We start from the raw sequence: 27,546 nt of genomic DNA, 5'->3' as shown, positions 1-27,546 counted from the left end.
GGGTGGGGTGGGGTGGGGAGGCAACACTGCCCAGCACCCTTACTGGAAAGAGACCACTAATAAACATCTGGGGCCTTTTCTCTTCTTTTGAAGTAGTTTCTAGAGTGTGAATTCTTCTTTGGAATATCTTCATCAATTGCAGATATTTCTCTTTTTGGGTGTAAAATTTCAGTAAATTTCAGTAAAATTCTTTTTTATTTTTTTGAGACAGAGTCTCGCTCTGTCGCCCAGGCTGGAGTGCAGTGGCATGATCTCGGCTCACTGCAAGCTCCGCCTCCTGGGTTTACGCCATTCTCCTGCCTCAGCCTCCCGGGTAGCTGGGATTACAGGCACCCGCCACCACGCTTGGCTTATTTTTTGTATTTTTAGTAGAGACGGAGTTTCACTGTATTAGCCAGGATGGTCTCCATCTCCTGACCTTGTGATCCACCCGCCTTGGCCTCCCAAAGGGCTGGGATTACAGGCGTGAGCCACTGTGCCCGGCCAAATTTCAGTAAAATTCTTAATTCAATTGCCTGTCAGTTGGTTTTCTTCTTCGTTCTTGTCTGCATAATGTCCATTCTCCACACAGTAGCTAGAGGGATCTAAATAGTTTGCATCCAGAAGTTCAAGACCAGCCTGGGCAACATAGCCAGACAATCTCCACAAAACAATAAAAAAAATTAGCCGGGCGTGGTGGCACATGCGTGTAGTCCTAATTACTCAGGAGGCTGAGGTGGGAGGATCGTGTGAGCCTGGGAGGTTGAGGCCACAGTGATCTTTGATCTGCAGTCAGCCTGGGCGGCAGAACAATACCCTGTCTCAATCAATCAATCGTTCAATCAATCAATAGCAATCAAGTCCCCTTACTCTTCTGGTTGAACTTCCAATGACTTCCCATTATAATTTGTTTGAAAGCCAGACTTTCTGCTGGGACTAGGAGGCCTGAAGTGATTTGGTCCTGCCTCCCTCTCACCTCCTGTCCTCCTCATTTAGGGCACTTCAGATGCCTTCCTTCTGGGACTAGAATACAAGCAGCGTGCCTCTGCTGCAGGCCTTCCCACTGCATGCCCCCAGTACTCTCCCTCCAAGCTCTGCCTGGCCAGCCATTCACTTCCTTCAGGTCTTGCTCAAATATCGCTTCCCCTGGCAGGCTTCCCTGAGAGCCTAAGTTTAAGTAGCAGCCCTCTCCCCAGCCCCCTCCCTCCCCTCCCCTTCCTGTTCCCGCTGTGTTCTCATCATGGCACTCAACGGCCATCTGACTTTTTCTCATGGATGTAGTCATTGTTGGTTGCTCCCATTAGAGTAAAGCGTTCCCAAGGATGTAGGTGCCTATTGTCTAAATCAGTGCAGGTGCTGTCATTCAGAGACAGGCCTGCTAAGCGGGTAAATTCTTCAGCTGGACAGTGTCTGGTAAGTACAGTTTCCCAAGATGAACACATTGAGGGAATAGTTCAGATTCAGAAATATATATCGTGGTCTATCTTGGTAACAAAACCAAACCAGGACAGTTTTCTTTTTTCTTTTTTAGCCTTGGCCTCTTTCCTGTAGAGGTCAGGACACCCTCCTAGTTGGGACAACCAAAATGTCCCCAGACATTGCTAAATGACCCCTGGAGGCAGCAGGTTGGGGGACATAAGATCACCCTGGTTGAGATCCACTGGTTTAGTGAAACACCTGCATACACAAGGTTCCGCCATTAACCTTTTACACCATTCTTTATCATTTACCTATTAGTGTGGCTGAGGTTTGCTAATGTATAAGAAAGTGCTTTGAAACACAGCGTGTTATTCAAATTTAGATATGTTGATGACTGAAGTTTTCTTTTGTCATCTACATTTGTGGTCTCCATTCCCTTGTTATCGTTGTCTTATTTTCATTTGTCATTTATGAAATATTTGCCCCCTAACCAGAATACTGTTCTTCACTTATATATTTAAGTGTGTTTGATACTTAAAATCACAGAGAAAGTCTTGACTGGAAGGAATCTCGAGGGACCTTTGGGCAAACAGTAAATATCCTGTTAATGTCCTTGTCATTGCTGTCATTATCGTGATCTTTCTGAATCCCTTTAATTTAAAGATGAGGAAGCTAAGAGGGACAGTGGTGCACCCAAATCTTGGTTAATGGTAGAGCAATGACTGTCTGGGTGTTTCTGTGGAATTTACTTGCACTTTTGTTTTCTGTGAAGTTGGTGCTGGAATTAGCAGAGCTCTCTACCTCCTCCACTGAGCTCCCTGCCGGAGCCTGAATATAAAGTGCCATATTCTGGGCCCATGGAAGATTTGTTAATAAGAAACTTTCTTCAAAAAAAATGATCAGGGAGGAGACATGGGGAGTCAGTGAAAAGGAGGGAGAGAAGAGCATCCTAAACTGCAAAGATGTTGGACTGGAAAAGGAAAACTATGAAAAACATTGCAAAAAGAAAAGAAATAGAAGGAATCTGTGGAAGGAACTGAAGAATCAAATCAACCAAGTGCAATGTTGGATCTTGTATGGATCCTGATTTGAACACGACAACTGTGAGAGAAGGAGAGTGAGGGAGACAAAATCAGGGACATTTAACCAGGGAATGGTTAATTGGTGGTGTTAAGGATTTTTGGGGGCTGGGTGGGTACAATAATGTTTAGTAAAAGGTCCTTCTCTTTTAGAAATAAGTGTTGAGGTATTAATGGATGATGGAATAGGATGCTTATTTTCTTCAAAATAAATAAGCCAGTGTTGGGAGAGTATAGCGAACTAGGATTGAATAGTTGAAGCCATATTGTGAGTCCATGGGGGGATTACGTACCTATCATAAAACATTTCCAAGTAAAAACTTTTAAAAACATGAACGTTGATCAACTGTAGTACATCACAAACCTCTTTGCAACCTAAAACAATAAAGAAAGAAACAGTGTGAGAAAATTGCCAACTTTTTCATCTTATCTTAAAGAATCTTCCAAATGCAGCAGACGTTTCCCAGTTTTCCCTGGCAAAGGCCCTTTGCCCTGAGTGACAAGCGGATATGGGAACAGGAGCTCGAGGAAGCTCACCCTTGCCAGGGCGGCAGGGAGGCTGCTGATCCTCATGCACCTGCTCCCAGGTTCCGCCTGGTCCCAGGTTCCGCCAGGTATGACCCTCTCTGTGCCAGCAGAGAACGCACAGTGTCCCTGCAGAGCTGATAGGAGCGTCTTCCTTCCTGAGCCTCCTCCGTCTCTCCTGCACCCTTCCAGAAATGATCTGTGGACCAACCTATCTTTTTTTGCAAATGTTTTGTTCTTTAGATAATATACAAATTTTAAACAGTCACAGAAAGATGAGAATATAATGCAAAAGAGATTTCTCTTCCAACAACCTCCTTCTGGAACCACTTGAGTGTGGTGACATATTGACACTCTGCTACTCTGGAATTCTCGGCATGTGCTTCCCACAACCAGGAACGTTCTCCTACGTAATCACAAGATAGCCACTGATATCCGGAAATTAACACGGACACATTACCACCCTCTAGTCCTCAGACCCCAATCAGATTTCTCCTGTTGTTTTGGAATGTCCTTTATAAGCAAAAGGATCTAGTTCAGAATCATGCATCACATGTAGTGGTTTCCTTCAATTGAGATCAGTTCCTCAGTTTTTCCTTGACAGCCATGATTTTCCTTAACACTTTTGAGGATGGCAGGCTATTGTTGTGTTCTAGAAGATTCCTCAATTTTGGTTTGCCTGTTAATTTTCTCACGATTAGAATATGGTTCTGCATTTTTGGCAGCAGTGTCACAGAATTGCTGTGTTCTAGCGCTTCCCATCTGGTGGTCCAGATTTTGAGCTGTTCTACTATTAACTCGTAGTTTACTGTGTCTTGTTCAGTGGCCTGTATTCCATTACTCTCACTCTACTAAAAGTACAAAAATTAGCCGGGCGTGGTGGTGGGTGCCTGTAGTCCCAGCTCCTCAGGAGGCTGAGGCAGGAAAATAGCTTGAACCTGGGAGGTGGAGGTTTCAGTGAGCTGAGATCGTGCCACTGAACTCCAGCCTGGGTGACAAGAGCGAGACTCTGTCTCCAAAATAAAAAAAAATTAAAAAATAAAAAATAAAATTATTTTGATGCTCATATTGCCACTCATCTGGCTGAGAGCAGCTTGTTTCTCTGTGCTATCATTCTTTGAGTACTTCCTTACTTTCTAGCCTATGTTCTAGGTTCTTTTTTTTTTTTTTTTTAACCTGGATTTTCACTCTTGTTGCCCAGGCTGGAGTGCAATGGTGCGATCTCGACTCACTGCAACCTCTGCCTCTTGGATTCAAGCAATTCTCCTGTCTCAGCCACCCAAGTATCTGGGATTACAGGCATGTGCCACCATGCCTGGCTGATTCTGTATTTTTAGTAGAGGTGGGGTTTCTCCACGTTGGTCAGGCTGGTCTCGAACTCCTGACCTAGGTGATCTACCCCCCACTCAGCCTCTCAAAGTGCTGGGATTACAGGCATGAGCCACCACACCTGGACTCTAGGCTCATCTTATTCTTTGCTTGCCCCAGCAGGGGAACCAGCCATTTCTCTAAGGAGTCGTGGTTTCTTTTAGTTGACACTGGGACATAGAAACCAAAATCTGGCCTTAAGGTGTGCTCATTGCTTATTGAGGAGTCACTGTCCTGAGACGCTCACTAGGGAATTACATCTTCACACACATGAGTTCACACTGATGCCTTCAATTCTGATTCAGCTCCACAAGGTTCATTCTAGTTTTCTCCTTTTCCACATTTAAATGGTTTCTCCAGCAAGCAAAACTCTGGTGCCCATTATCCTTCATATCTTTACTTATTTGGTCAATTGGCATGTATGTAACCAATCTCTCTTTCCTGGCTCTACCTCCTCCCATGTGCATGCCCTCCTTGTCATGCTTGGCTTGGACACGTGTACTGGGCTGCTGTTCCACATGGCCCCTTCTTCACCTTGCTGGGTCGGGTTGGACACCCTACTCAGTGACACCATGGCCTCCCCTTCCTGTGTGAACGCCTACCTTGCTCTGGCCCATGTTAAGACTTCAGGAATGGATTGCTAGGAAAGGAGAGTTTTTGTTTTGTACATATATAAAAAAGATCATAGTACACATATTGTTTTCTGACATGCTCTTAAAATTTTTAACCTTATGAAATCTCATGGGCATCTTACTATAGTAATACATGTAGACCCATCTCATTGCTTAATGACTGCCTTGAACCATTCAGTAAATATTTTCCTGAGCATGTGTTTTGTGCTATGTATTGTTCTGAACTGTTGGAATTTATCAGCAAAAAATACAGATAAAAATCGGTCTTTGTGGAGCTTACATTCTAGCAGGGGGAGACAGAAAACAACATAACAAATAGTCAATCTTATAGCATGGCAGAAGCTGATAAATGGTCTGGATAAAAGTACAGCAGCTCGTGAGTTAACTGAAGTGCAGTTATAAAATACATTGGTTAGGGTAGGCATTTATGGGAAAGGCTTTGGGCAAACAATGGAAGAAAATGTGGCTATGGAGGAAGAGCATTCTGGGAAGAGGTAATAACAGCTCGTGCTGGAGTGGGAGCTACAGAAATGTGGCCAGTGTGCCTGGACCAGGCTGAGCAAGAAGGAGCGTATAGAAGGTTCAGTGAGGTCAAGCATGCCAGGTCATGTCAGTCTTTGTAGCACATTTATTTTTCCCCCTTTTTTGTCCATTTCCTTTTTAACCCATGGAAATGTATTCATTTTACTGCACTTCCTTTTTTTTATTATTTTTAAAATTTTATTTATTTATTTATTTATTTGGAGATGGAATCTTGCTCTATTGCCCAGGCTGGAGTGCAGTGGCGCAATCTCACTGCAACCTCTGCCTCCCAGGTTTAAGTGATTCTCCTGCCTCAGCCTCCCGAGTAGCTGGGACTAGAGGTGTGTGCCACCACGCCTGGCTGATTTTTGTATTTTTGTAGACATAGAGTCTCACCATGTTGGTCAGGCTGGTTGTGAACTCCTGACCTCATTACCTGCACATCTTGGCCTCCCTGCTGGGATTACAGGTGTGAGCCACCGTGCCCTGCCCCCTGGCTTTTTAATGGCTGTCAGCTGGAGGTCACCTCAGCGCTTAGAGGCCATTCTCACTACCTATAGACACCCGCAGTTCCTGCCACACAGCCCCTCCACAGGCAGTTCCAACATGGCAATTTTCTATTTTCTTTTCAGTTGACCCTTTCCTCTACCACTAAAAGCAGCTTTATTGCTAAAAGCAATCCGTTTATTTAGAGATTCTCTTCCTAGGCAACTTTAAGTTTTTCCACTGCCATAACACCACTCTATTTTTCACTTTCAGTCTTCAAACACTTTTTTCAGGAGAATGCTCATCACTGTCTCTGTTCCTGCTTCTTGATCCTCTCAATGAGAAGATCAATGTATCTCCCACTTTGACCATGCTATTTTTCTTTCATAACTTTTCCCCATTCAGCCTGAGTTCACCTTTGTAGAATGCATCTTCCGCTTGGTTTCTCCCAATATCTAGGCCTGTCTTCAGGACATGATCGTACTGAAAAGACTGCACTGCTTTTTCCAGGTCTTGATAGCCTTTGACTATATTAGGGTCATCCTCAAGCTCCTCTTCCTGCTCACTCATCTCCTCATGATCGCTTTCTTCATCAGAGTCCTCTTCATCTTCTACTTTTTGTGGTGACTTTGTATAGATTTATTAGAGCTTTTATTACTTTTGAGTCTTATGGGAAAGGGAAAAATATATTCTGGAGATATTAAAAGCCTTGAGAATTTCAGTGAGAAAATATTATAGATAAGTCTTTTATAATTTGGTGCATGTAACTTAGTGCTGTATTGATTCCAGGAAGTACAGAGTTTGTGTGATGAAGGTGTCCCTTGGAGAACACCCCAGAGTCCAATCCAGGTATCTGGCTTTCTTAAAACACCGGCAAGCAATTCGATGCTAGTCATAGCCATGGCGCTTATAACCTTTTTGTTGTTGTTGTTGTTGTTGTTGTTGTTGTTGTTGTTGTTGTTTTGAAATAGGGTCTTGCTCCGTGGCCCAGGACGGAGTGCAGTGGTGCGATTTGGCTCGCTGCAATCTCCGCCTCCTGGGCTCAAGCAATTCTCATGCCTTAGCCTCCCCAGTAGCTGGGACTACAGGTGTGTGCCACCATGCCTGGCCAACTTTTTGTATTTTTAGTAGAGACAGGATTTCATCATGTTGGCCCAGCTGGTCTTGAACTCCTGAGCTTGGCAGTTTGCTGTTTCAAGGCCCAGCCTACTTAGATGAAGTCTTACATAATGAAATATCATTATGTGGAGTGACATCCCATCATTTTATCATGTCCTGCCTACTTTCAAGGGGAGGGGTTATATAAGAAACATGGATCATTTGGGATCGATCACCTTAGGATGTGCCCTCTGTAAGGTGGTCTGCCAATCTCGGAAGTTCAACCTGAAACCCAAACTCACTGTTTTTACTCTTCCAACTTCTTCATCTCTGTTAGCATCACCTCCAGTCTTCCAGCCACCGGATTTTTAGTCTGGGTATTAGCACTGACCCTTCTTTTTCTTTGTCATTTTCAGTATCCTTGCACTTACGAAGTACTCTCAAATTTTCCTGGGCATGTCCTTTGTAAACCATCTTTCTAAACACTAGTTTTTGTATCTCTCACTCTCTCTTTATCTCTCTTTCTCTTTCTTTGTGTCTTTGACACACACACACACACACACACAAACACACATACAAACACACACACACACACACACACTTTCACTCTGTCTGGTACTGAGTTTCTCCCAGAGCCTGTTGCCTAGTGTTGGCTTAATTGTCCACCCTTTTCTCTGTGAACAAACTGCTTCACTTCCACATTTCTGCTGTGTTGGTTCGGAGCTCGTCCGTCCTTCCTGGGATGTCCTTGGCCACATTTCCCATTACCCTTCCCAAGCCTCTGCGTTTGCTCTTTTCTGAACTGCAGACTCTGGTCCACTTAGGCCCAGTGCCTTTCTTTACGTTAGGATCATCAAGGTCATTGAAATTAGATTACTCAGCCATGTGTAGACTTGGCTAACTTCCCTCTATGCAGTGTGTATATATACATCTATAAAAGGAATGTGGGGTGAATTATCTGAATTTAAAAATTCATGAGAAAAATATGATAATATTAAATCAAACATGCTGCTGTTTGGCAGCCGGAGTCACCAAGCCCTCCTGTCCCCGTGGCCAACTCTGCCGGTGGCTGGGCAGCTTGGTATTAGCCAGTGTGATGGATGGCGCTGTGGCAAGCCTGTGGCTCGGTGGGCTGGCAGTGCCTGTGGCTCTGGGCCTGATTTATGCTGGCCTCGGAGCTGCATATCACTCCACGGGATGACGAAGATGCTCGGGCCTGTCGTAGCATGTGGGACCTCAGCCATATCCATCCAGAACGAACCTTTGTTTTTCCTCTGAGAATCTCAGTTTAGCTTCTTAGCTTAATTGACTACTAGGTGGATTAGAGCTGCTTAATGAATTCTGAAGCCCACAAGGACTGTTTTGATGGACTCTTGATATGGTTTGACTGTGTCCCCACCCAAATCTCATCTTGAATTGTAGCTCCCATAATTCCCACATGCTGTGGGAGGGACCCGGTGGGAGGTAATTGAGTCATGGGGGTGGATTCCTCTGTACTGTTCTCGTGGCAGTGAATAAGTCTCGCGAGATCTGATGGTTTTAAAAGGGGAAACCCTTTTCGCTCGGCTCTCATTCTCTCTGGCCTGACACCAATGTAAGACGTGCATTTCACCTTCTGCCATGATTGTGAGGCCTCCCCAGCGATGTGGAACTGTGAGTCCATTGCACTTTGTTCTTATAAATTACTCAGTCGCAGGTATGTCTTTATCAGCAGCATGAAAACAGACTAATACAACTATCAAGGAGGGAAGAGAGTCCCCCTGTCCCCCTGGTGCCTCTGTGGGTCAGTGCTGTCCTTCACTGAGGTCCTTTGAGTATGTGCTCTGCATTTTCCCAGGCCCAGGAAAGCAGTATGCAGGGAGAAAGCACCTGTTCTGCCTTGAAGAATCTGAGATCTGGGTGGGAGGCAGGGTGCCCAGGGGCAGGAATGACACTTCTAACAATAGAGCTACAGGAGGAGCTGGCACCGTTAAACACGACCTGCTTCTTGCAGAAAGTCAAGGAAACATTCCAAGAAACATCTTGGACGTGCTTCTCTTTGGAATATGAGAGAAGCACTGTTGTTTCTGCAGGGAAGTTGGATGGGGCCTCTCTGAAAAGAGGTAATTTGGAGGATTCCAGTTATGATAGGATACAGAATTGTCTTGTATATTCTGGGAAGAAGGGAAATTGCATCTTGCCTTTGTCCAATAACAGGCAGTTGGGAAAAGGGTAGCAATGCTTTCGGGGCCCAGGAGGCCTGGTTGCTGCAGCTGCACCGTTCATGAGCACCTCCTTCCATTATCCCTTATATTCTGCGGGGAGGGAAGAGGCAAGGCCAGTTATGTGGTTGCTGCCTGATTATTGGCGTGGCTGCTCAAAGAAGTGCCCCAGACCTCTCTGGCCTCCCTCTCCACCAACCTGCCAGGCTTTTGCTTTTCTGCCTAATTCAATTATGCTTCAGTGTGAACATTTTCTGCCTAAGCTTGGTCAATCTGCAGGGACCTCTCTTGGTACTTGACGTAGTCAGTTGTCTGACTGCAAATCCATGTCTACCCTGGATAGAAAGAAAAGGCAGTTGTGACAGTTGCCAGGAAGATTTCTCTGTGGAAGTGGCTGGTGTTTTTCTGGGCAGAAACTTTGTGGAGGAAAAAGGCATTTAATTAAAAAACAGACTGGGTGCAGTGGCTCCCGCCTATAATCCCAGCCCTTTGGGAGGCCGGGCGGGTGGATCATCTGAGGTCACGAGTTCGAGACCAGCCTGATCAACATGGTGAAACCTTATCTTTACTAAAAATAAAAAATTAGCTGGGCGTGGTGGTGCCTGCCTGTAATCCCAGCTATTCGGGAGGCTGAGGCAGGAGAATCGCTTGAACCTGGAAATTGGAGGTTGCAGTGGGCTGAGATTGTGCCACTGTATTCCAGCATGGGAGACAGAGCAAGACTCTGTCTCAAATAAATAAATAAATAAATAAATAACAAAACAAAACAAAAAGAACTATGACTTTTTTTTTTGAGCACCTTGTATGTGTCTGGTATTGAGCTAATTCCTTAGTATCCGTTGCTTCTTTTCTCATAACGATCCTGGCTGGCCATGGTCCCTCATGCCTGTGATCCCAGCACTTTGGGAAACAGCAGTGTGAGGATCGCTTGAGCCCAGGAGTTCAAGACCAGCCTGGGCAACATGCTGAAACCCCATCTTTACAAAAAATACAAAAATTAGCTGGATGTAGTGACTCCTGCCTGTAGTCCCGGCTACTCGGGAGGCTGAGGTGGGAGGATCACTTGAGCCTGGGAAGTTGAGGCTGCAGTGAGCCATGATGGCACCATGACACTCCAGCCTGGGTGACAGAATGACCCTGTCTCAGAAAAAAAAACCAAAACAAGCCAATCCTAGCAGGTAGGCACTGTTATATTTGCTGTTGCAAATGGGGAAACTGACGTTGGGAGAGTCAAGTACCTAAGCCACAGGGACTTGCAGAAGTGAATGCCAGGGGACTCCACTTGGTAGAGCTGGACTTTCTGACCCAAAACCCATGCCTATAATTGGGATTTGCCATCCTGTCTTGTAGAGGTTCTGAGAGCTGCCCCAGTTCTGATTGTGGAGTCTTGAGTGACAGGGAAGTTGCAGCCTGAGGTCTGTGGTGGAGCTGGGAAGGAATATTTGCAAGACACCGCCATGCTCAGCACCTTCTTTCCAAGTTTGGCACTCTTTTTTTTTTTTTTTTTTTTTTTTGAGGCCAGTAGTCCTCGCTCTGTCGCCCGGACTGGAGTTGCAGTGGCCAGATCTCAGCTCACTGCAAGCTCCGCCTCCCGGGTTCCCGCCATTTCTCCTGCCTCAGCCTCCGAGTAGCTGGGACTACAGCGCCCGCCACCTCGCCCGGCTAGTTTTTGTATTTTAGTAGAGACGGGTTCACCGTGTTTAGCCAGGATGGTCTCGATTCCTGACCTTCGTGATCGCCCCGTCTCAGCCTCCCAAAGTGCTGGGATTAAGGCTTCTTGAGCCACCGCGCCCGGCCCCTTTTTTTTTCTTAAATTGAGATGGAGTGTCACTCTGTCACCCAGGCTGGAGTGCAATGGCACAATCTTGGCTCACTGCAGTCTCTGCTGCCTAGGCTTGAGCAATTCTCGTGCCTCAGCCTCCCGAGTAGCTGGGACTACAGGCATGCAATACCATGCCTGGCTGATTCTTTTGTATTTTAATAGAGATGGGGTTTTGCCATGTTGGCCAGGCTGGTCTCAAACTCCTGACCTCAGGTAATCGGCCCACCTACAACTCTCAAAGTGCTGCAATTACAGGCATGAGCCACCACACCTGGCCTCCGAGTTGCACTTCTGATTTAGATTTTGTCGTCTAATCTTGGTCAGTGTAGATGTTTTAGGAGTGACCAGTGTTCCTTATGTGTTTTTGTTGGGGCCTATTACACAGTGAGTGCTGTGGTGGTTAATTTTGTGTGTCAACTTGACTGGGCCACAAGGTGCCCAGATATCTGGTCAGGTATTCTGGTTGTTTCTATGAGGGTGTTTTTGGATGAGGTGAACCTTGAAATCAGTAGACTGAGTGAAAGAGATTGGCCTCGTCTCTCCTCCTCTCCTTTCAGCTGAAGGCCTGAATAGAACAACACTCTGGCCCTACCCCTGAGTGAGGGGGAATTTGTCCTGCCTGACGGTCTTTGGAGCTGGGACATCAGTTTTTCCCTCCTGCTTTTTTGGTCTTGGACTGGAACTCTCCACCATTGCTCTCCTAGTTCTCCAGTGTGCCAACTGCAGATCTTCAGATGTGTTAACCTCCATAATCACACGAGCCAATTCCTTATAATAAATATCTTTATGCAGATATATACATGTGTGTTGTGCATGTATGTACATATGTATGGATTCTGTTTCTCATGAGAACCCTGACTAGTACAAACACTCATCCCTAGTCACTGTCCGCCTCCTCATTTCTCAGGCTGGCAGTTTTTAACACATTCATATCATTCTCATATTCTTCCTCCTTTATTCTAATTTATTGATCTTAAGAGAGTTTTTTTCCTCTTTCTGTGCTTTCTCCATTTTTCTTTCCTTTTTTCCTTCCCCTTGCTTTTCTCCCCCCCGCCCCCCCCTTTTTAATCTTCTCAAGATAGAGTCTCACTCTGTTGCCCAGGCTGGAGTGCAGTGGCATGAACACAGCTCACTGCAGGCTTGACCTCCTGTGCTCAAGCAGTCCTCCCACCTCAGCCTCCTGAGAGCTGGGACTACAGGTGTACACCACTACACCCTGCTAATTAAAAAAATTTTTTTTCCCAGTTGCTAGCAGCTATAGTAAAATGAAGAAAGAAAAATTGGGTAGAGTTGGGGTTTCCCTTCGTTGGTCAGGCTGGTCTCGCACTCCTGGATTCAAGTGATCTCCTTCCTCAGCCTCCCAAAGTGCTCGGATTACAGGTGTAAGCCACTGTGCCTGGCCTACTTTTCTGTGTTTCTTATTATCCTACCCTACCCTGTCCTACCTTAAGGCCCACAATGGCCATAATAATTGTGGTTCATAGTGGTAAGAATAATACTGATACCATTTGTCTTAACACAAAATCCCTCACACTAAACAAAACCAATGGTTTTGCAAACCCGAATTTCCAAGAATGTCTCCAGTCACCCTACTTTCTTCAAAGTAAATCTTCTTTTCTTGAAGATGAATAAAGTATTCCTATTTGAGCTTTACTGTTTTGCATTTACCGCAAGATTTGCAACTTTTCTGTGCTTAGCATTTGTTTTCACCGAAGATGTGCAGCACATCAATAACATTTTGCACGAAAAGGCTGTGGTGGGTTGGCTGAGAGTGGCCTGGCGGCTGCTATGGTGCCTGCCACTGTGGCTAGAGGTCTTCCTTGTTCTATTTCCTGTTTGTGGTGAGTGAATATCTCTCATCGTTATGTCAGGGATGTATGCTTTGTGTTTCTTTTCTGTTTTCTTTGCCTTCTCTACATCTTTTGTATTCATACTTCATCACTCTCCCTGGCCTTCCCTCAGTAGTGCCCATAAACGTTGACCTTGCAGTCCACCATGAAAACGAGTGTGTAAGGTTTCACTGGAAGCTCAGTGTGCTCTCTGAAAGTGATCACCCGTGAATCTTAGCGTGAGACAGATGGAATTACGCATGCTGCCTGCTGCCTATGCCCCTAGAATGGCTGTTTGGGTCATGAGGCATGATGTAGCCAGGACTTACATACCTATCTTAAGTAGAAAGCAACTGGAGCTCGCTTCTATTTTTCAGCTGCAGAAATTCCAGCCAATGGTAGTGTTAGTTAAAAAATGAACACAGTGGCGGGGCTAGGTGGCTCACGCCTGTCATCCCAGAACTTTGGGAGGCTGAGGCAGGTGGATCACCTGAGGTCAGGAGTTCAAGACCAGCCTGGCCAACATGGTGAAACCCTGTCTCTACCCAAAATACAAAAATTAGCCAGGCGTGGTGGCGGGTGCCTGTAATCCCAGCTACTTGGGAGGCTGAGGCAGGAGAATAGCTTGAACCTGGGAGGTAGAGATTGCAGTGAGCCAAGATCATGCCACTGCACTCCAGCCTGGGCAACAATAGCAAAACTCCATCTCAAAAATAAAAAAATAAATACAAGTAAAAACAAACAAAGTCCTCAAAAAACCAAAAGCAAAACCATGAAAGCAACCTTTCCAAAACCCAAACGTTAAAATACAACCAACAAACCCCAATCTCTCCTTTCTCGTCTCTCCTCCCCTCCTCCCCCTGGCTGTACTCATGTCCCTGAGTCAGAGAGGGCTGTTAAAATTTAATGGGTATAGTCTGACCCAGGAAACAATGGATGATAGTCTTGAATAAACTCTAGAATTTTACAAGGATTGGGGATCTTCTGGGTCTCCTGATGAAGAGAACAGGTCTTTGGATACTGCCTGCAGTTTGAGTGCCTGAGATTTCTGCAAGGGTAGGCAGTGAGAGGTGAGCATTTGGGCAGTGCAGTGAGAGGTGAGCATTTGGCATGATAGAATTCTATGCAGTCACCAATGGACTGTGTCTCTATTAATTGGAATTATAGACATCAAGAATGGCAAGTGGGAATATAACATCTCCTGGATTTACCAGATTATTTTCCACAAAGTTTGGAACTTACATAAAGGAATCTTTTGGAGTGGCCATTGCCCCTCTTTCAGCAAAACCAGAGGAAATGTCATACAGAAGAACTGTGGTTAAAGAACATTCTGGAAGACACCCATATTAAACAGAGTAAGGCTGGTCTTAGCATTACAGAAGGTTGAAGCCAGTAGGGGCACAGTAATACAATGGGCCTAGATTCTTTATTTCATAGATTTAAAAACAAAACCTGAGGCTTTGGAGTTTCCATGTCTTGCTCAAAGTCACGATTCACTCATCACTATAGCCTGTTTCTCACATTAGCCTGCAACATTTGATGTTGTATCTCATATGCTAGGAGACATTCCCACAGAAACATTATCTACTTGTTACTGGTCATAAAATTGCCTACATCTAAAGCAGTACTTGTCTTTGCATTCTGTTCTTCCTTCCTTTCTTTTTTTTTTGAGATGTAATTTCGCTCTTGTTGCCCAGGCTGGAGTGCAATGGCGCGATCTCAGCTCACTGCAACCTCCGCCTCCCAGGTTCAAGCAGTTCTCCTGCCTCAGCCTCCCAAGTAGTTGGGATTACAGGCACGTGTGACCACTCACGGCTAATTTTGTATTTTTAGTATAGATGGAGTTTCACCATGTTGGTCAGGCTCGTCTCAAACTCCTGACCTCAGGTGTTCCGCCCACCTCGGCCTCCCAAAGTGCTGGGATTACAGGCGTGAGCTACCGTGTCTGGCCTGCATTCTCTTACTTCTTTTCTTTTTTTTTTGAGATGGAATTTCGCTCTTGTTGCCCAGGCTGGAGTGCAATGGGGTGCGACCTCCGCTCACCGCAACCTCTGCCTCCTGGGTTCAAGCAATTCTTCTGTCTCAGCCTCCCGAGTAGGTGGGATTACAGGCATGCACCACTATGCCCGGCTAATTTTGTATTTTTAGTAGAAACAGGGTTTCTCCATGTTGGTCAGGCTGGTTTTGGACTCCTGACCTCAGGTGATCTGCCCGCCTCGACCTCCCAAAGTGCTGGGGATTACAAGCGTGAGCCACCGTGCCCGGTCTCTCTTATTTCTTAGAAAAGTTTGTTGACTTTTAAAAAAAATTGTCACAAATTTAATGGCAGACTGTAGTTCTTTGGATATTGGATCATTATTTGCTGAGGTCTTGATAATTAGTCCAGTCTCATTTCCCTCAAGCTGACGAATTTTGCTTCATGCCTTTTGGAGAATGTAAGTATGAAATTAATATTGTAACAATTTGTCATCTATCCCTCATTTTTTTTTCTATTAAAGTCCCAGAGCACAAACATGAAATTCATCAGATCAAACCCCTTATACTTAAAAACCATTGTGGCATTCTAGATATTTCACCACTCCTTTGAAATATAATGCAATAAGGAATTTAGCAGAAACTTTTAGTAGAAATTTACTGATTTATTTTTAAATCAGGAAGCTGTATTTCTCAACAGCTGTTTTCTTGTGTGGTTGCAGGCTGACTCAGCGCCACGCTGTGAACAACAGAAAAGCCAGTGCGGATTCTAAATTTTAGTGCCTCCACTTAAGAGTGCATTAAAGTTGTTTGATAACTGCTGCCATAATTTCCGTGGGACAGCTTATCTTTAATGCTGTTCATATAAACACCGGTCCCGCTGCTGGGAGCTACAGAGGTTAGGATTGATTTTCATGAAATTTTTTACTTAATGAAATCTCATCAATTTCTATCCTCCTGGATATTTTAATTTGAGACCAAGGAGGGTCTAAGGATGAACTGCAGCTTTGCTTTGGCTTTTGAGAGGCTGCCTCCCATGAGGTTCAGCTTTTATTGAAACATGTTCTAAATGTCTTGAACGGAAGCCAGCTCTGTCTGATGTTTTATATTACATAACCAGTCAGATTTATGTTGCATACAATGAATTTCAAATCCCAGTTTTTAGGGATCTGCAGGGGGGGATAGGGATGCCTGAGCTTATTTGAGAGTGAAAACTTGGACAAACACAATAGTTCAGGGCTCATTGTAGAAATCATGGCTATAAAATATGATTCTTTTTGCCTCTGATAAACATCAGAAATTATATTTCGGAAGCTAAAAGAGATTCACCACTGCTGGACCACAAGAGTCGGATATCAGGGATTTTATTCCAGTGGTGGGTGGTGGTGGCTGTGGGTCAGGTGAGATTTCTTACATGAGGGCATTTAAACTGGTCCTTGATGGTCAAGGAAGACTTCAACAGGCAGATTTGCAAGGAAGGCAAGAGAGGCTAAAAAGCAGGAGAATGCATCGAAGGAATATTAACACTTAGCTCTGCGTGATAACGTTTAAAAAAACCGTTAAAATATCAGATCTTTCCTTAAAAGGAAAAGAATTATACCACTGACATATAGCTGCATGGTCCGTAGACTCTGAACCCAATTCTATACAGCATTTTGGGTTATGGGTGCATCTCTAATTGTCTTGTGGGAAGAGGTTGCCTCCCCTACTTCCCATGCCTTTATAATATCTGGGGAGCTGGCCCTGATATGTCTGTTCATTATTTCTTGTCTGTTACTAGGGGGTTTAATTATTCCCAATGACCAAAAGCAGCTGGGGAGTCCAACAGGCCTGGCGTTATCCCACGTTGGGCACTTCTGTAACCCATTCCTTTCCATCCTCTTTTCCCTTTGTCTTTTCCGAGTTAAAGTTGTAAAATGAAACTCCGCAGTCTAAGGTTTCTACTTTTCAGGCAGATATGCTGTCTGCAGAAATTGCTTCAAGGCAGTTCAAAGTTGCTCTCAATCCTGTGTAACATGTATGGAGAGCCGCATTGCAATTTAATACACTAGTTCATTGGAACACTGGATCCAACCTGACCAATCCCTGGGGACTTCTTCAGGTCCTGGCTGTCCCATATTTGCCTATGTGACCTGGTGCATGGTCTTTGTTCTTCCTCAGCTTATTTTTCTTTCTAAATCTTAATGAGCTTGTTAAATACAGAATTCCAGAGCCCTACCTTGACAATAATTCCTTCCTTGATGAAACCATAGTCAGGCTCCTCTGAGCCCTCTTTTTGACTAGGCTGTGGCCCTGGCTCTATCCTCTTTTTGACTAGGCTGTGGCCCTGGCTCTATCCTCTTTTTGACTAGGCTGTGGCCCTGGCCGTATCCTCTTTTTGGCCTGTCCAGTCCAGTCTTAGCAAAGAATCCTGCTAGGTTATCCTCTCATTCTTGATATCTGACCACTCTTGATCATCTGATTAAGTTCCTCATCTTCCACTTTTGATGTGTAAGTCGTTGACCTGTCTTTAGCAAGAATTCTATTAGGCCAGTTTTGCAAGATTGCAAGAATCTCCCAGCCGGGCTCGGTGGCTCACGCCTGTAATCCCAGTGCCTTGGGAGGCTGAGGCGGGCGGATCACTTGAAGTGAGGAGTTCCATACCAGCCCGGCCAACATGGTAAAACCCTGTCTCCACTAGAAATAAAAAAATTAGCTGGGCATGGTGGCGTGTGCCTGTAGTCTCAGCTACTCGGGAGGCTGAGGTGGTAGAATCACTTGAGTCCAGGAGGCGGAGGTTGCAGTGAGCCGAAATGGTGCCACTGCACTCCAGCCTAGGCAACAGAGGGAGACTCCGTTTCAAAAAAAAAAAAAATCCTCCTACTCCTGATGTTTCCTCTTAGTAATTGTCCATCGACTGACCCTGTCAGATTCGCTCCTTGACTGTAAGTTCCCACTTGTCCTTGCTGTGTTTGGAGTTGAGCTTGATCTCTTTTTCCCTGTTATAATACTGCCATATATATATGTTTGTTTTTGAGATAGGGTCTCATTTCATTGCCCAGGCTGGAGTGCAGTGGCACTGTCTCAGCTCACTGTAATTCCCACCTCTTGAGCTCAAATGATCCTCCCACCGCAGCCTCCTGAGTAGCTGGGACTCCAGGCATGTGCCACCCTGCCTGGCTAAATTTTTTTTTTTTTTTTTTTTTGAATGACGGTGTTTCATCATGCTGCTCAGGCTAGTCTTGAACTCCTGGGCTCGAGTGATCCACCCACCTTGGCCTCCCAAAGTACTAGGATTACAGGCATGAGCCACCATGCTCAGCCAATAGTTTTGAATTAAGTCTTTGTTACTCGTTTAACAAGTGTCAATTTTTTTCTTCAGTGACCTCCAGATCTTACTTGCTATGTCTAAGACAGGAAGTTAGGTAGGGAAGGCTCACTCCTGGAACAAAGTCTGAAATTACGGTGTCTTACCCCAACAAAAGGTTATTTCTTGCCCACATAAAAGTTTTTTACCAAATGGTGATTCCCGGACCCAGGCTCCTTCCATTTTGTGGCTCTGCTGTTGCCAACTTGTGCTTTCCAACATTGTCATATTCCTGGGAGTCAAGTCCTAGAAGGGGAAAGCTCTTGCAGGTTTGTGAGAGGGGCAGACACATCTCTCCCACTCACATTCCTTATTGGCTAGAGTCAAGCCATGCAGCCACATTTAAGAAGGAATGAGTTTGTCACATACCAACGCATGAATCTGCATTTTAAACAAGTGTCACATGTGATTCTTATGCAGGGGGATGCTTGGGCCACACCTTGGTAAACGCTGTTTATAATATTTGCTAAGTTCCCTCCAACCCTGACAGTCCACGATTCTGTTGTGCTGTGACTTTTCACATGGAAAAAGGCAAGCATTTTCCTCTAAGATGAAAAGAGAAATTGAACCAGCAAAATCACAATGGATTCTTCCCATATCCCGAGTTCATAAAAGCATGGTGACCTGTTAAGACCGGCTGATTAAATAGCCACTGGTACCATGATCATCTTGCTGGGACTCTTCTGCTTTGGGAACCCACTGAGGTATTACCTTATTGTGTTTCCTTCTATGATGGGGTGCTGGGAACTAGAATGGGGAACACAGAAAATGTAAATGCTTGTTTTCCTTTGCAACTAATGAAAGTGGACAGTTCACTACTTCATTTGTCTTCCAATCTGTTGGAAATCTAAAGGTTTTCTTAACCTCTTCTGCTAAGAATCACTGATCTGGGACCAGGACAACGCTGATAGCATCTGTGTTAACTTGGTCATTTGTGTTGTAACTTTTTTTTTTAAAGGTCAAGAATTTAGGTTTATTTTGTGTCAGGAATTAGGCTGTAATCAGATACGTGGGACTTGGGGTTGGGGGAGTCAGCAGTGTGGTGATCAGATTTTCTTAATTCCACTAAGGACTAGGTAAGAAGAAATATTTGGACCTGCATGAGATGTAGTTTGAGCACACTGAAATTATAAAGGAAAGCTAGATTGTGAATACAGCCTTTGAGTGAGACTTTTTCTGAGTTTCTCATTTCTTAACACCTTAAGTTGCTAAGCTGCTGGCAAATACAACACGAGCTGTTGGATACTTTCTCGATCAAATATAGTTCTGACATCACACAATATTAGCTAACATTTGTAGGATACTTACTGCATATGGCTTTTGTTATTCTCTTATTTCTTCATCCTAACAACACTAGGAGGTATGAGTACTATTTTATCCCTGTTTTACCAAACGAGGGAAACTGAGACACAGAGAGGTTAAGTAACTGCAAGGTTACATTGCCGGGTGATCAAGACCCTATTGACAATTGGAAGCATCAGCCATCCTTGGTTTTGTTCCATCTCAGTCTGGTTTGTTCTGCACTAGCCGTTATATTCTTAGACAACCAGTGGTTCTTCGAGAGAGCCCTCCCTCTTTTTTAAACATAGATTACATGGTTCAGCAGAAAGTGGTTCTATTTCCTTTCATGATAATTATGGTTTCTGGGTTAGCACTCAGTGCTGCCAACTTTTTGAGGATGTGGGTAAAGTCAGTTCTATTTCTTACCAGCCTTTGATGGCGTACAGTGTGCTTGGATAGAATAGGAAGCTTATACATATTAATGACTGGTCAACTGTAGTTTCTTCTGGGGATCATTTCGTAGGATGTTATAATCAAATGCATGTTAAAGAATACAATACTGGGCCGGGCGCGGTGGCTCAAGTCTGTAATCCCAGCACTTTGGGAGGCCGAGACGGGTGGATCACGAGGTCAGGAGATCGAGACCATCCTGGCTAACATGGTGAAACCCCGTCTCTACTAAAAAATACAAAAAACTAGCCGGGCGAGGTGGCGGGCACCTGTAGTCCCAGCTACTCGGGAGGCTGAGGCAGGAGAATGGCATAAACCTGGGAGGCGGAGCTTGCAGTGAGCTGAGATCCGGCCACTGCACTCCAGCCTGGGCAACCGAGCGAGACTCCGTCTCAAAAAAAAAAAAAAAAAAAAAAAAGAATACAATACTGTATGGGCGTGGTGGCTCATGCTGTAATGCCAGCACTTTGGGAGGCCAACATGGGTGAATCACTTGAGGTCAGGAGTTCAAGACCAGCCTGGCCAACATGGTGAAACACTGTCTGTACTAGAAATACAAAAATTAGCTGGGCGTGATGGTACATGCCTGTAATCTGAGCTACCCAGGAGGCTGAGGCACAAGAGTCGCTTGAACCCAGGAAACGGAGGTTGCAGTGAGCTGAGATCGTGCCACTGCACTCTAGCCTGGGCGACAGAGCGAGACGTCATCTCAAACAAACAAACAAAAACAATACAATGCTTTTAAGGTTTCTGTTATTCTTCTGTGGGATCAAGGGAAGATGGTATTGGGTGTGGGTGTCTTGGGGCCAAGTCTAGTTTTAATCACTGTTGCCACCCCCTGTTCCTGTTCAGCTGCCTCTGGTGAGGTGGTGGGGATGGCAGACTGCCTTTCCCTAACCTGTGGCAGACATCCCCAACCAATGGTAGCACTTTCCGCTGCATGACATCACGTGATCGCTACCAACTGATTATAGTCAGCATATTAATGTAATTGAAACCGAATTCTCACAGCTCTAGTGGATCTTATCCTTGACTTTATTATCAAATAAGTAAATGATCAATTTAGATTATTGTTTCTCAACTGGGGGTGAAATTGCCTTGTAGGAGACAGACAGTTGGCAATGTCTAGAGTTGTTTTTGGTTGTCATAATGGGGTTGGGGTGGGTTGCTACTGGCATCGCAGTGGGTGGAGGCTAGGGATGCTGCTGAACATCCCACAATGCACAGAACCTCTCTCCTTCCCTGTGACAATGAATTATTCAGCCCAAAATCTCAATAGCACTGAGACTGAGACTTTTGACCTTTGGAGGGTTTCTTAACAGGTAGTTGGTAGTAAGAAGTGGGATACAAAAGAAGACTTAGGGGAGAGCAGGACATGTGCAAGAAAAAGAGGGAAAAGGGTTATATCTTTTTTTTTTTTTGGAGACGGAGTCTCGCTCTGTCGCCCAGGCTGGAGTGCAGTGGCCGGATCTCAGCTCACTGCAAGCTCCGCCTCCCGGGTTCATGCCATTCTCCTGCCTCAGCCTCCCGAGTAGCTGGGACTACAGGTGCCCGCCACCTCGCCCGGCTAGTTTTTTGTATTTTTTAGTAGAGACGGGGTTTCCCCATGTTAGCCAGGATGGTCTCGATCTCCTGACCTCGTGATCCACCCGTCTCGGCCTCCCAAAGTGCTGGGATTACAGGCTTGAGCCACCGCGCCTGGCCGAAAAGGGTTATATCTTAACAGGTTAGCTTATGGTACATTTGTGCACAGATCTTTTCATTCTCTCCAGTGTCCTATTTGACAAACACACCATAGAGAGTCAGCTCATGGAAAAGATCACAAATATGCTGGGTGCAGTGGCTCACACCTGTAGTCCCATCACATTGGGAGGCCGAGGTGGTTGGGTCACTTGAGGTCAGGAGTTCGAGACCAGCCTATCCAACGTGGCAAAACCCTGTCTCTACTAGAAATACAAAAATTAGCTGGGCGCCTGTAATCTCAGCTACTCGGAGAATCACTTGAACCTGGGAGGCGGAGGTTGCAGTGAGCCCAGATCATGCCACTGTACTCCAGTCTGGACAGCACTGCGAGACTCCGTCTCAAACAAGAACAACAAAAAATCACAAATATGCAATTATATATGTATGGCCTAGTAACATGGTCACTTCTTGGGACCTTTTGTTGTCTTATGTTTAAGGTTAGTTAGTAAAAAGTAGTTAAGGGTAGCTGCTCCAATCATAAATTCCTGCACCATCATTTTGGAAAGGTTAACCTCTTATTAAGAAAGCAAGCTTTTGAAACCAGCCTGACCAACATGGAGAAACCCCGTATCTACTAAAAATACAAAATTAGCCGTTTGTGGTGGCATATGCCTGTTAATCCCAGCTACTTGGGAGGCTGAGGCAGGAGAATCGCTTGAACCCGGGAGGCGGAGGTTGCGGTGAGCCGAGATTGCACCATTGTACTCCAGCCTGGGCAACAAGAGCAAAACTCTGTCTCAAAAAAAAAAAAAAAAAAAAAAAAAAAAGGAAAGCAAGCTGAGATAATTTTATGAATGTTCAACTACCAGAGGTGATCTAACTATCCAAAAACAAAGAAATACTTAAGTTATGGAAGAACCATATGTACTAGTCTGTTCTCACACTGCTATAGAGAAATATCTGAAATTTGGTAATTTATAAAGAAAAGAGGTTTAATTGGCTTATGGTGCTACAGGCTATACTGGAAGAATGGCTGGGAGGCCTCGGGAAACTTACTTTCATGGCAGAAGGTGAAGCAGGCAACTCTTCCGTGGCCACAGCAGGCGGAATAGAGAGAGGGTGGAGGTGCTGTACACTTTCAAAAAACCAGATCTTACGAGAATTCACTCACTATCATGAGAACAACAAGGGGGGATGTTCAGCCCCGTGATCCAGTCACCTCCCACCAGACCCTTTCTCCAACATTGGGGATTATTATAATTCGAGATGAGATTTGGGTGGGAACACAAATCCAAACCATACCACCATATTATGTAGCTGCTTTCTTTTTTTTTTTTTAAACAGGGTCTCTATGTCACCAAGGGTAGAGTGCAGTGGCGCAATCATGGTTCACTCCAGCCTCCACCTCCCAAGGTCAGTTGATCCTCCTATCTCAGCCTCCTTGAGTAGCTGGGATTATAGGTGCCTGCCACCACGCCAAGCTAATTTTTTAGTGACATGGGAGTATGTTTAGGATATTGGATATAAAATAAATTAGGTCAGTAACTATATACGATATGAGCTTAACTTTGATATATTTACATTAAAAATAGACTGGAAACCTATAGTTTCAACAGTGGAGAACTATTTTCTCCATAATGTGATATTTTACTAAATTTTTTTCTTTTACAAAGACCTTACTTTTGAGATGAGAAAAATGTAAATATTTCAGAGTTTGCTGCAGTGGTGAAGTTTTTATATTGTATCGTTTTTTATTTTATTTTGAGATGGAGTCTCACTGTGTTGCCCAGGCTGGAGTATAGTGGAGTGATCTCAGCTCACTGCAACCTCCACCTCCTGGGTTCAAGCAATTTTCCTGTGAGATCCTGAGTAGCTGGGATTACAGGCGTGTGCCACCACGCCTGGCTCATTTTTGTATTTGTAGTAGAGATGAGGTTTCACCATATTGGCCAGGCTGATCTCAAACTGCTGACTGCCTGCCTCAGCCTCCCAAAATGCTGGGATTACAGGCATCACTGGCTGTAATCCCATTACAGCCACTCCTGGCTCTGGCCTATATTTTAGATAAATGAATTTATCTTTTGAGAACAAGAGTCCTTTGCTTATTAAGTGGCTACCATGTGCCAGAGGCAGTGGTGGACGCTGGCAATTGAGTGACATGTGTATATTACATGGTGCTCGTCCTTGAGGAACCTGCAGTCTATAGTAGAGGCTGATAAATTAATAAATAGATCCCACTGTAGTGCAGTAAGTGTTGCTGTAAGGATAAGAATGGAGTTGTATGGGACAATAGAGGTTGAATAGCCAAGTTTCTTCACAGATACAAAGGAAGGCTTTATGGACGAGGTGGCATATGTGAAGAATCTTAGTTTTGGGCTGCTATAACGAAATACCACAGACTACATAATTCATAAACAACAGAAGGTTATTTGGCTCGTGATTCTGGAGGCTGGGAAGTCCAAGATCGAGGGGTTGCATCTGGCGAGAGCCTCCTTGCTGCCCTGATGGACGGCATCACATGGCAAGAGAGAGTGAGACAGAACAAGAAGGGGCCGAGCTTGCTTTTATAACAAACCCACTCCTGAGATAGTGACATTAATCCACTGATGACAGCAGAACCCTCTTGACCTGCTTACCTCTTAAGGTCCTACCTCTCAACACTGTTGCATTGGAGATTAAATTTCTAACCCATGAATGTTGGGGAACACATTCAAACCGTGGCAGATCTTGATGGCAGTGTAGAAGTTTATGAACCGAAGAGGGACCAGTAAACACAAGGCCAGTTTTTCATTTGCTTTCTGTAATGTGAATGGGAGCTGCCTAGTTAGTTTTATCCCATAATCTGTATGTTGCTGTGTGAATGAAAATTATTTTCATTAGTACTACATGGAGCAAACATGTATGAATGATGTGGGGCTCAGATTCCACTGGGCCTTTTAATATGAAAATTGGATTCATCAATTTCCTGGAATTAATTAAAATATTGTTTACAACAATTGACAAGGCATCTTGTGACCTTATAAGCATGTATCTTTAGAGTAACTTTAAAGTGACTCTACAAGCATGTATCTTTAGAGGAATTCCTGGGTGCATAAAATAAACCCTTTTTATCTTCTTGCCTTAAACTTGAAGACGAAGAGCGTTTTAAAGACTAACTTGAATGAAGCAGGATGTTAGTTTTAAAGACGTGAAGGCTGAGACTGCTGGTGTGCAATGTGGGTTCCAGTGTTCTTCTACAAACAGGTTCAGTTCAGGCAAAGGGGTAGTGTGGCCAGTGGCTCTGAAGTTCTTGGCAAAAACCTTGGGGATCACTCTTAGGGAAGGAAGCCAAGAATCTGCTTCATACCAAAGACGTCTCTGTAGTCTGTTTAGGCTCATCTAAATATGAGCAGCATATGAATTTAGCAAAGAGGATACATGCTGCCTGAGACTTTTAACCATAATACTTTATTCATATGCTAATTAATTAATTAATTAAGTAGTTATTCATTGCCTGCCTACTGAGTGCCAGGCCAGAGGTCACTTGTTGGCAGAAGTCTCCCTGGGACATTACAGGTAACTGGAATGGCCAAGCTGTTAACACAGAGATCACCACAGTCCTTGTAGTAGTGCTTCACTCTGGAGGGTCACTGTGGGTCTCACCTAGAGCCTGTCCACACACTCAGAGCTACTGCGTTCGGGACTGAAAAGATGGAAGGTGCAATTAACTATAACTGCAATGAAAACACTCTTGTGGTTAGTTGCAGTGATGGACTGTTAGGAAGTGAGGAAGTAAAAATTCATTATAAGAGCATGTCTGAATTTTAAAAAGTTTAGCAGTATTGAGAAGAAATCTTTCCACCTCTTAACCATGGTCTTCACAATATTTGAGCATAGCATAATATATAAGTGACCATTTGCCATCAAGAAGCAAACACTTTAGCATGCTCATTTCAAATGATGGCATGGTCATCTATTTCAGCTTCGACTTCTCAACTCCAGGGCACCACAGGTTCTATTCAAGTTCCCTCTCCCTGTGCTAAGGCTAGCAGCTGGGACACTGGGGCAGATCGTAAGGCTCATCTGTTTGGTATTTAGTCTGTTAGAGATCAGTGTCCTGTGCTACCTGTTGTTCAGTGTCTGAAAACCATTGTTTCATACATTTTGTCCAATTTTTAAATTGTTTCAGGTGGGAGTATAAATCTGGTCCCTGTTACTTCATCTTGGCTGGATGTGGAAGTTCTGCAACATATTTTACAATGTGTTTTCTTTTTTCTTTAAAAATAGGGATTTAGGCCGGGCACGGTAGCCCAAGCCTGTAATCTCAGCACTTCGGGAGGCTGAGACGGGCAGATCATGAGGTCAGGAGATCCAGACCATCCTGGCTAACACGGTGAAACCCCGTCTCTACTGAAAAAATACAAAAAACTAGCCGGGCGTGGTGGCGGGCGCCTGTAGTCCCAGCTACTTGGGAGGATGAGTCAGGAGAATGGCTTAAACCTGGGAGGCGGAGCTTGCAGTGAGCTGAGATCTGGCCACTTGCACTCCATCCTGGGCAACAGAGTGAGACTCCGTCTCAAAAATAAATAAATAAAGAAATAAAATAAAAATAGGGATTTAAACACATTTTTTTTTTGAGACAGACGGAGTCTCACTGTCTCCCAGGCTGGAGTGCAGTGGCGTGATCTTGGCTCACTGCAAGCTCTGCCTCCTGGGTTCATGCCATTCTCCTGCCTCAGCCTCCCAAGTAGCTGGGACTACAGGCGCCCGCCACCATGCCCAGCTAATTTTTTGCATTTTTAGTAGAGATGGAATTTCACCGTGTTAGCCAGGATGGTCTCGATCTCCTGACCTCGTGATCCGCCTGCCTCAGCCTCCCAAAGTGCTGACATTACAAGCGTGAGCCCCCACGCCTAGCCTAAACACATTTAAAAAAATATTTGGACATTTAGGCCAGGCACGGTTGCTGTAATCCTAGCACTTTGGGAGGCCGAAGTGGGTGGATTGCTCGAGCTCAGGAGTTTGAGACCAGCCTGAGCAACATGGCAAAACCCTGTCTCTAACAAAAATACAAAAATTAGCCGGGTGTGGTGGCATATGCCTGTGGTCCCAGCTACTCGGGAGGCTGAGGTGCAAGGATCGCTTGAGCCTGGGAGGCGAAGGTTGCAGTGAGCCGAGATCAAACCACTGCACTCCAGCCTGGGAGACACAGCGAGACTTCATCTCAAAAAAAAAAAGAGACATGAGCTTAGAAATAACATTGACATGTTATTTCTAAAGGACATGAAGCTTAGAAATATTAAGCTTCAGTTTGGTGGCAAATTCACATGTGTGGAATAACGTATTCCCTGACAATCTGATCATTAAGTTGTGTCTGTGTGTGAGCGCTGAGTTAAGATGTTTCAGAGTACAAGTCAATTACCACCCTCATCTTAAAGGATAATTAAAATCTCTCAGCCGCCAAGGGATCAATCCTTTTTTTTATTTGCTCCCTTTTCTTCTTATGTTCTGAGAAATTGTTCTAAAAAGAATGATTTGAGTTTCCAGAGTTTGATATGCATTGCCCTAGCTTCCACCTAAAAGAATGGACCATAAAGCATTATTGTAGTTGAAGTATAAATCTAATTATTCCATTTACTTTCAGAGGTTGTATCTGCAAATGGCATAACTGATGTATTCGTTTTCATTCTCCTTCTACCCAGTTTGCTCAACCTAATCACCTGAATGATGTCAATTTGGGTTTAAGGCATATTTCAGAAGATTTTGGCTGTAAAGAGCAAGGCAAACTTAGCTCTTCTGCATAGCTCTAAATGTTACCAATAACTATAAATGGCATCGTTCACCCTGGTGAAGCTTGTCTTACTTGTTAAAGG

General features: G+C 44.6%; 1 protein-coding gene and 1 pseudogene across 2 annotated transcripts in view; one reads left to right on the top strand and one right to left on the bottom strand.

Annotated features, from left to right (window-relative positions):
* The window catches only part of TIAM1 (TIAM Rac1 associated GEF 1), a 449,425-nt gene that overhangs the window by 98,881 nt on the left and 322,998 nt on the right, over window positions 1-27,546 (top strand). The gene's annotated exons all lie outside the window — the stretch shown is intronic.
* On the bottom strand, window positions 6,209-6,918 carry LOC108536838 (uncharacterized protein C6orf203 pseudogene; annotated as a pseudogene).

This window comes from Rhinopithecus bieti, unplaced genomic scaffold (assembly GCF_001698545.2).
Source record: "Rhinopithecus bieti isolate Rb0 unplaced genomic scaffold, ASM169854v2 scaffold_13207, whole genome shotgun sequence".
In the NCBI taxonomy this organism is placed as follows: domain Eukaryota; kingdom Metazoa; phylum Chordata; class Mammalia; order Primates; family Cercopithecidae; genus Rhinopithecus; species Rhinopithecus bieti.
This window is presented reverse-complemented; position numbering and strand designations above follow the sequence as displayed.